Source organism: Tigriopus californicus, chromosome 3, assembly GCF_007210705.1.
Source record: "Tigriopus californicus strain San Diego chromosome 3, Tcal_SD_v2.1, whole genome shotgun sequence".
NCBI lineage: Eukaryota > Metazoa > Arthropoda > Copepoda > Harpacticoida > Harpacticidae > Tigriopus > Tigriopus californicus.
The window spans coordinates 3639596-3649200 of NC_081442.1; the positions used below are offsets into that span (position 1 = coordinate 3639596).

Sequence of the window (9605 nt, forward strand, 5' to 3'; positions counted from 1 at the left end):
TTACGAACGAATTTTATGTACGTACGTACGATACATACGGTTCAGTTGTGGAGTTGTCAAAGGAGGAATGGAGAGACATCATGTCAGCCAGAGCAAAGCAGACAGTCAATGACATCTGAAAGAGGTTCGGGGAGGTGTCTGAGGCTTCTGGAATTGAAAATAGGGTGTAATTCCATTTCACACTTCGTCTCGTGTCGCTGCTTTGATATGTACGCATACTGCCCTGCAATTATTTGACACATGCTTCCCAGTCAAAGCAACAGTACTACAAACTACGTACGCATGCCACCCATCAGAATAGTGGAACTAGACGGATTCTCACTCTCACTGTGATCCAAGCATAGGTTGTGTTTGAGCATGTGCTGCCAAAGATACACCATGTCATGTTGCACTTATCTGTTTAAAACTTCTGACGAATGCGAGATGCCCTTCAGAACATTGCCGACTTTTGGCACCTACTTTAGGTCTTTTAATCGATGTATTTCATTTGGAAAGCAATACAATGGTTGGTACAAGAAGGAGCTTGGTGCGTGATGGTTATCATTACTAATACTGCGATAGATTGAGAGCAACCGCACGAACCTCAAATTGGTTCACCGCCATATGTGGAAGAGAGAATCAATAGTTCATTGAACAACAGAAAGAGAAAGAGAGAGAGAGAGAGAGAGTGTGAGTGTGTGAGTGAGTTGAACGTTGAATAGCCAAAGAACCAATTGTTGGTTGAACGAGAAGCGCGATCCGAGAGATTTTAATGAGTCATCTCAGTTCACTTTTGTGTCAAATCACCTACAATCTTCTCATCACAGACTACTATTTACTGAAGTGTAATCAAATAAAGGGTTCGCTGAGCAGCTCAGCAACTGTCACCGTGCCTTCACCCCCACATAGATAAGTACTCCTACAGATAGATAGACATACAGACAGCTGCTGAAGGGCCAAAACTTTCAATTTCCGATCTCCCATCTCTCCCATCACTCGAAATCAACTGGTGTTCGTGACCTTAATTCTCTATAAAATCACAAGTTTACAACCCAAAGAAATGGCCAGAAACACATAAAAAGACGTTGGAAAATTTTATTCTCAATTTTGAATGAGGGCATCACTCCAGAAAAATGGATGTGTCACTCTAATCCCATTCGGCGAAGGGGAATGAAAGGGGAAGGAAGAGAACAGAGAAAGAGAGAGAGAGGATGCCTGTTGCACTGACTCACCCGGTTTGAACAAGTATTAGTACAATACTGATGTTGTACCAAGCTCTTTCTCTACTGTAGTTGTCCTTCGCCGCCTCCTCCTCCTCCCCCAGTTAAGTAAATATATCCAAGGGTAATAAACGGGGAGAATGCTTCAAACATTCGATTTTCTGATCCATCATTTGAGGCTCGTTTTTTTCGGGATTGAAGAGAGTAGCTCGAGAATCAATAATAAATGGGGAGTGTTGCATTTGTAAATTTATGCCCGTTTTGATAGATGGGGAGTGGAGGAAAAAACAAGATTTCACATGTGTGCAAGGGGGAGAAAGAGAGGCCTGTGTGTGTGTGTGTTTGTGAGTATGTGTGTACGTACGTACGAGTAGTTCTAACGTTCCGAATGCTTGGGAGATCTCTCAAGTCATTATATGCATCCAATCAATCCATCATGTTGTAACAAACAAACTCACATGGATCACAATGTGGCGAAGCAACAACCGCTCCTCAACCAAGGACCCACCGATCGACTGAAACCTTCGGCAAACTGCGATCTGTGGACTGCTTTGTAAAGGAGGAGACGGAATAATGTGTTTGCATGACTAAACTTCAAAAGCATCTTGTTATTCTGTGTCCTCCACCAGAAAGAGAGGGAGTGACAAAAGTCAGTTGAGATTGTGGACTCGGACAAATATATAAATACATGTCTCTTTCATGTGTGTCCTAACACAAACGACTGGCCACAATCTCGACTTGAGGGTAGAAAGTAAAGGAATTTGGATTTGGATTGGATCTCGACAAAGAGATAAAAGAGTGGCCAACGACTCTTGACAACCTAATGGCGACGACTTGGTCCAGCACACCAAAAATGAGTTTTCTATGCGCATCTTGTGTACAATTTGAATGCTTAATTGTGGACGTTTACATATTTCCTTGTGGGTTGTGTCTACTTTCAGTAATGTATGCATCCATGGGACTAGTTTAGTTATAAATGTGCTGATTTTAATGATGATCCAAATAATGGTCCTAAAGTTCTTTGTCAATTCTGCCAAGCTGGTCAAAATGGCGCATTAAGTATACGGTACAAGGCAGTAATCTCGCTGGAAAATGAATAACTTCCTCTTCTATATCCATTTGAATCCACTTTTCCCGCTCTGTTTCATTTACATTATCTATCATTTTAACTATCATGTTAAAAATGTTGATTCATGGAAATGCAAAAAACTGCTTTTTGAGCTTCAGTTTGGTCGAACTAAAAATTTCTAAGTTTTAAAGATTTTAAAACTTTTTTTAATTAAGATTTTTGAAGAACTAAACAATTTTAAAGATGTCTGTTTTACAGATAATGAAGCGCTGTTGCAAAAAAAAAAAATTGGCGGGTGTCTGTTCTTGAATTGAAAAACTGCTCAATTAAATGTCGAGGAATGGACTTTGCAAACATGCTTAGACTTAAGACAAATAAAGAATTTGTATTTTTTTGGTAAAAAACTGATACAAGATGACTCCTTCAAATGAGTCTAGGAAATATCTAAACCACATGTCGATATGTGCAACCTTTTTCCACTTATCTCTAGGTAACTTCCAGTCCTGATTCGACCCTTGCACCAAAATGGAAGTAATCTAGCTTGATAATTGCGAGTGAACCCCCTTGTATACCAAGAAACGCTCTCTAGGTTCGTAACTCTATGGCCATCAACACGTCGACATAAAAGGGCATGGGGAAAACAAATCATTTGTGGACGCATCAAGCTGTCAAGATGTCGCTTGAATGGCCTCAAGATCGATGATTGGGCCCTGATATTATGGGTGGATGAGTTCGACTTTGACACGCATGCCATTTCTTTCTTAAGGCGATGATTCCTAGATCAACATCATCACCGGGGAATTGGAACAAGGCATGCTTGGTGTGCTTCGCTGTTCACGGATTGTTGCTTGTGATGGCGTCGAGAAACGGTCAGAGACACAAATCCGTGCCCACAAAAGGTCTAATTTGTGTTTTTCAAACCAATAACAGCATAACGGCAATCGGACCATTTGAGGAGGGTAGACAGAGCGTTATTTCTTCCAATCAACATGCAAAGCGCCTCTCCTTTCTTGAGCACTTTTGAGGGGCAAAAAGAGATTCTTTGAATCTCAGAGATAATTGTGCTCCTCTTTTCTTTTCTAGCTTTTAAACCTTCGAGAGGGGGGGCCAAGATTTGCATGAGCTTCTTCGGGTTGACCAGTGCATTTCGATTAGCTTTATGTAGGAACGAATGCGAGTCTCCTCGTTCTATCTCTCTCTCTCTCTTTTCCAGTTCGGTATATTTTATGGTGATGGCTTCCTTTTAAAATGTTTTCTTTTAGGTAAAAAATATGCCAACGACACCGAGGGGAGCATTTCCAACCCTTTTCTCGTTCTTACTTGCGTACTTCTTCCAACTGATCACTTGACCACGAAAGGGTGAAAAAGTGAACAGTTCCAGTGGTCGAATATCGGGAGCAGCTGGATTGTCCCAGCGAAGTACGTAGTATTCCTAGTAAGTAGTACTCTTTGGCACTCCATCCGCGACAACAGCGACAAAGACGACAACAACGATGGGCTTAAGGTCAGCAGAGATATTCGAGCGTTATGGTTTAACACATTCAAGGGTCAGCGATTGCGTTAACTAATACCCTCGAGTCAAGAACATAATCCGTCTTTTTGGCATCCGTTTTCATGATTACGGCTCAATCGGGTCCGGCTCTGGGCTCGCTCGGTCATCTGACCCAATATTCCAAGTATTTCTGGCACATTGCTCAACAATTTTCGTCGCGGTCGGTTCCAAGCCTGGAGGCGAAAATGTGACCATGTGGCGATTCTCCAACTCTAAAACCCAATGGACATGATTATCTCAGGAATTATGGGCATGGCCTCAAATGCATGATCGACTCGTCCGGCTTTTATAACTTCATTTACGCTAACAAAACTGGAGCCAACGGAGATGGCTAGAAAAGGAATCAGAGCCCTAGAATGAATTGCTCTTTACCTTCTTTTCTGAATTCCCTGTTTTGTCCCACAAATATTATTTTTCGTCATACTTTCTCACTTTCAAGTTAACGTAGATTGACAATGAAATCAACCCACTATAGACTAGAAGGAAATCATTCGATTTATGGGGCGAAATTAGGAATCTTGAAACTATATATTTTACCATAACTTTACAAAATTATCATTAAAAAAATTCCCCTTGGCGAGTCCCCAAATAAAACGACTTACATATTTTATAGCTTCACACAAGGATAAATTTCTAGCCAATCTCTTATCTTTATTTGTGACCACAAGAGGACCTCAACTACGAAACCATATAATTCTTCGATTGGGTGAAAACTCAAGCGTCTGAGCAATGCACATTTTTTCCGAGGCACAGGAATTCAAATCCAGGTCAGACTTTCTTGTGTTTCAAAGCTTACATACTATAGCAATGGAGCCAGGGGGTGGCTGAGTGACCCCTAAGAAAACCAGCCATTGTCTCTCACACACTCTGTTTCGAGCTGAAGTACTCATTGATTTGTTGCGCTGTCACGCACAAGAATGTTGGAACAACGGGAGGAAAAATTAGATCCGAGTTTCTCTCTTCTCTTACCTTCTTGGCTTGTCCGGGTCTGAAGCTCATGGTTTTTTTTAAGCATAAATGAATCTTGAATGTTCATGCTTTAAGCCGCCAGTTCATACCATCTTGGCCGTTCTTCTCATTAAGGTTGGGCCGCTGACATCTTTGACATCTCTCCTGTGGCAGAGAGTAAAGTTCGTTTGAACGTAGCAGAGCACGTAACAAGGACCCACACCTTGGGCGAAAGCTCAATAAATAACTCGCCTTTGCACTCTTAACTCGTCACTTCCATGTTCTCGAGAAGAGGTGAACTATTTTAATTCCCCAATCTCGTGGAGGTGACGACATCTCCCTGAATGCTGGCCTCTCTCAATGGACCCATTCAAAGCGCTATCGTAAATGTCAGTAATCCAGAAATTGCGACCCACCCGAAGAAGCAACACCAAACTGCTCTATGGCTTCTGCACAATACAATGGACAGCTAATGATGAAAATCTCGGTGCACTCAACAAAAAAGTCCAAGACGAAACGGAATTTTTGTGTTGAAGCCACATTTTGGAGGCATTTACGCGTACGTATATCCTTCATGTTTTGCCCTCTGAAGAAATATATGTATCGATGATGAAAGTTCTCAACTAATCCCGTAGAAGATGATTGTTCCCATTTGCCATATGCTAAACTGCTTTTGTGTCATTCCCTAATTTATGGGCTGTTCAAATAGAGTGTAAAATTTACTTGACGGATGGACTCCTCGGGTTGGCCAAAGCATACCCTCAAATGGGTCCCGTCTCTTCGTTCCTCTGGACTCAAGGGAGGAATGGAGGCGTAAGAGAAGGAGGAGGAGGAGGGAGAGCCCCCCTACTATTAGCATATAATTTATTTTACTTAACCAATGTCGTTTTCATGTTCAAATCTAATCTCGGCTGGGCGAGATGTCAATGCCCTCGGCATCGTTGGACAATCCAAATGTAAGATATCTGGGAATATTAAATGTCTGATCAAGTCCAAGCAGAGTTGAGGAGTGGTTCTGCTTGATATAGATCGAAAACCCCTCTTGTGCCATTTCCAATACGTAAATAATGAAGCCAGACCCATAGATGACCTCCCGAGGTTTTGGTGCTGCGACTTCTTGGTGATGAATGAGAATTTTGGAGGGAAATCGTTTGGGATGAAGTGGTCTGAAATCAAGTCCACTATTCAACATCGTTTGGTCATGCCTCATGTGGAACCCTTTGACTTCAGTGTGGAGGCAGTTCGGAATTAAGAATTTCCAAACACACCCAGACACGATGGAGTAGTTTCCACATTTCAAATCCGAATTGAACTACGTGCATGTGCCGCATAAATCAAAACCCACCAGAAGCCTTCAACCGAATTCAAAGGAATGCCAGAGATGGAGGGCAGGAAATTCAAGTGATCCTCATGATCCTGACTAATTTCCAGATACCCCGAAGATGGTTACAAATGAGGTTCCCATTTTTTAGAGCGGGTAAAGATGCCTGGAGTCTCGCATTTGTATGTGTATAGCTTTCCCATTCATTTTGAAACTGGATGAAGAAAGAAGCGTTGCCGGGTGGACAAGAGAAACTGTGCCAAGGATATCACAACAGAGGTTGGGTCCTCTGTTTATTATTTTCGTGTCACTCTCAACCGCACACTTTTACATTCATTCTGAGCCTCCCCATGTAGACGGGCTATTGGGGCGGATTCTCGACTGTACTAGTGCTGTCCCCAGTATGGTCGTTGTCATTCATTGTTGGGAGGCAGTGCTTCCAAATGAGGGCAATTTGAGAACAAGAGCAATATAAATTGCCTAAATAATCCTCAATAGTCCACACATACGACCAACAATAGCAATGAAACACTAGCCAAAACACGGGTTCATACATGCTCGCATATTTCTTTCCTAAGTTTGATCGCTGTCAATCTTCAAGTTCGAGCACATCTCGAACGACACTCTTCTCATTACGTGAGGGAAATGCAAGCCAGGATGAAAATATTGATGCCAGCGTGGGTTCCTCCCAATCTTGCCCTCTGATGGACCAGATTGCTTCCTGTGCTCTCGCTCTGATCTCAGGGCAATTTCCAACTGCATTTTTTCAATAGAAAAGATAGATAGGTCACACCCGGTGTGGTCCTCCTCGCCCAAGGTTTCAAGTCAAGTTCTTCGTCAGCACCAGAGAAAAGGCATCCGGCCATCCGGCCGCTGTTCGATCCTCCCGACTTGCATGCAGCACCGCTTGCACCCACCAATCGAGGGTGGATAATTTGACTCCCCTGTGTCTCCTTAATTACCCTCCCAATCCTCTGCAGGCACTTCTCGGGCCGGGCCAAATTGGACTTATAAGGTGTGATATTCCGTATTTTTCACCCTGAAATGAGAAGACGACTTCGACGACTTCGACGACGACGACGACGATCAAGCAGACAAGCCCTGGTTTCCGGTTTAACGACATGTTTTGACGGTTTTTCTTTGAGTCGGCTTGCCACCTCCTTAGGACAATGAGGGATATAAAACCATAAGATGGTGGAAATCACGGACAATTGTAGAATAAGAGGATCCAGAGAGTCCCCCAAAGACCAAATCGTCTCAGGAGATAGCGCAAAACCTTTGGGGTGGGTCAGTCGGAGACTTGGAGCGCCCGGTATCAACAGCGTGCTTTGGCTAATTATGATGAAAGAATTTTTGCTCGTTCTCCGGTTGCTGAGGAAAAGTAGGTCCTCTTACAATCTTATAATAACAGTGTCTGTTTGGCAGAAATTGGCAATGCAAAACAGACATCGAGGGAAGCCACGGAGGAATTTCTAAAACTTCTGGAAGCACTCCCAGGGCTACCAATTTCTTGTAAAACCTCTTTTGGAACAGATATAAGTATCCTCGAATTGTATCCAGTCTTCCCGAATTGGTTCTAAATAGCTTTTTCGCCTTTCAGAATGAAAGACACAAGGCGGCGTCGGACTTGGTGAGTGGGGATCATCCATCTCAATTACTGATTAGGGCCATAAATTTGCTAAAAAGCTCACGAAAAGCCCGAAAATGATGCTGAGGAGCCCACCAACAAGCTCGGACAAATTGGGTCTTCCAGGCTGGACACTCGCTTACCTGCCTTACAGCCCTTCAATTGGCCCATTATCATACCTCATCTCCCTGCAGCCATCCGGGCTCCATATTCACCCGTCGTTTTTTTTACCACTGGCCTAAAGATAAAATCCCAATCCTAGGAGCCTTCCAACATCTTCATTGGTGTTAAGAAGTATAAAACGTGTTTGACCTGCGTCCTCGGATCCGCTTGGTGGTCTGCAGCTCTCAGTCCTTGACCGACGACCCCACCCAAAGGTTCGGTCAGCACACATACACATCAGTGCATCCATTATCTCTGGAAATAATTGCGTTTACAGACTCATTGAAGTTGAAGTTTGAACGATTTATTTCTGCAATCCAACGAGCATTGTGGGGTTACTTCTTGTCCCGACCCTCGGTTCAGTTCTCCTCCCCGAGGGTGAAAAGGGGATGAGGCGAGAAGCATCACTTCACCCAAAGCATCGCATCTACTTTGTGGTAATGAATTGTTCAAAACGTGGTACCAGCACTTACATTGAAACCTACCGACTTAGTCCTGTCTGGCGTTGGGGTGAACGAGGGATGAAAATCTATCATTCCGTCACTGGAAGGACGAATTTCTCCGGTTCAATTTCGAATCGATGCTGGAGGACCGTTATCAGCTCGTTGAACCACGATTCCCACATGTCGAAGAAAGTTTTTGGCCGCTAATTTTCAAGTTACACAACAACAGGGCTGAGGGTGACGGATTGCTGCTTTTGGCAAAATCAAACAAAAAGGAAAAAGGAGATGAGATAAAAATATCAGCTTATTTGTTTCAAATCTGACATGTCCTGGGTGGACTCATGGACGAAGGGCTGCAGAGACAAATGCCGCCACTGTTCTCTGGCTATTTACTGATTGTGTTTACTATTTAGTGACGTGATGGGTTTGCTTTCCGTCAAAAAGACCTCACACGTCTCCCATGAAACAAATGGAACGAATGGAAGCCTGGTTTGTAGAACGCGCACCATTTATGATAAGTTATGAGCTGGGCTGGAAATGAGAAATTGATTGGATTCCGATACCCGTCTCGACGAGCCTAGTTCATTATGACAGGGAAGGAGTTAGAAACGGGCTCAAAATCGACAGTTGAGATCCAATAATAGTCACATTAGACAGCAGGCACAAATCAGTTCGAACAGGTGCTTCTCGACGTCTTCGAAACAAAAGCAATCTTGATCCACTGAGAGAAAATGTCTCAAGATACGTACGGTCACAACCACGTGGGTTTGACGAGTCTTATAGCGATTTGTTTGTTTGCGAAAAGAAAGAAAGTAGTTCTCTTCAAAATCTGCCTTCGCACAGAACCGGGGTCCAAGGCGAAAAAGGCGGTGTAGCGTCGATAAATGGAAACAATGGATGGCACTTGACCTGGGTGTGTTGTTTAGATGTTCCCGGAATTGAGCAGTATCAACAGTGTCGTTGTTCGTCATCGTATAGAATGTGGGAATTACGATAGAGGAGTTAGGATCTGACCCAAATTCTGGGTTGTTCCATTGTCTAACGAACTAGGTCCAGAATTTATAGAGTAATTCATCTAGAATCGAGCGAGATATCTTTCGCCCAAGTCACTTCCAGACAGTCCCAAAAAGAAGGACGAGAGATCCCCCCAAAGAAGACGAAGAAGAGCTAATCATTGACCGAACTGGATGGATGATGGTCCGAGTGTGCACTTCTTGAAGGACCACCCGGATACATTATTTGGAGTTTGAATTAACCTGTTGAGATTCGTTCGACCCCTGCAAA

General features: G+C 43.3%; 1 long non-coding RNA gene across 2 annotated transcripts; it reads right to left on the reverse strand.

Moving 5' to 3' along the window:
* Window positions 1-379: 379 nt before the first annotated feature.
* Window positions 380-8939, reverse strand: LOC131878425 (uncharacterized). 2 transcript variants are annotated; one of them, XR_009373022.1, is made up of 5 exons: window positions 8828-8939; window positions 8364-8569; window positions 7896-8133; window positions 4790-4933; window positions 381-4032 (listed from the first exon to the last, which is right to left on the reverse strand). It is a non-coding gene; the product is annotated as an uncharacterized LOC131878425 (long non-coding RNA). The 2 variants fall into 2 exon arrangements; XR_009373021.1 differs by having other exon boundaries at window positions 380-4032; window positions 4790-8133.
* Window positions 8940-9605: the final 666 nt, after the last annotated feature.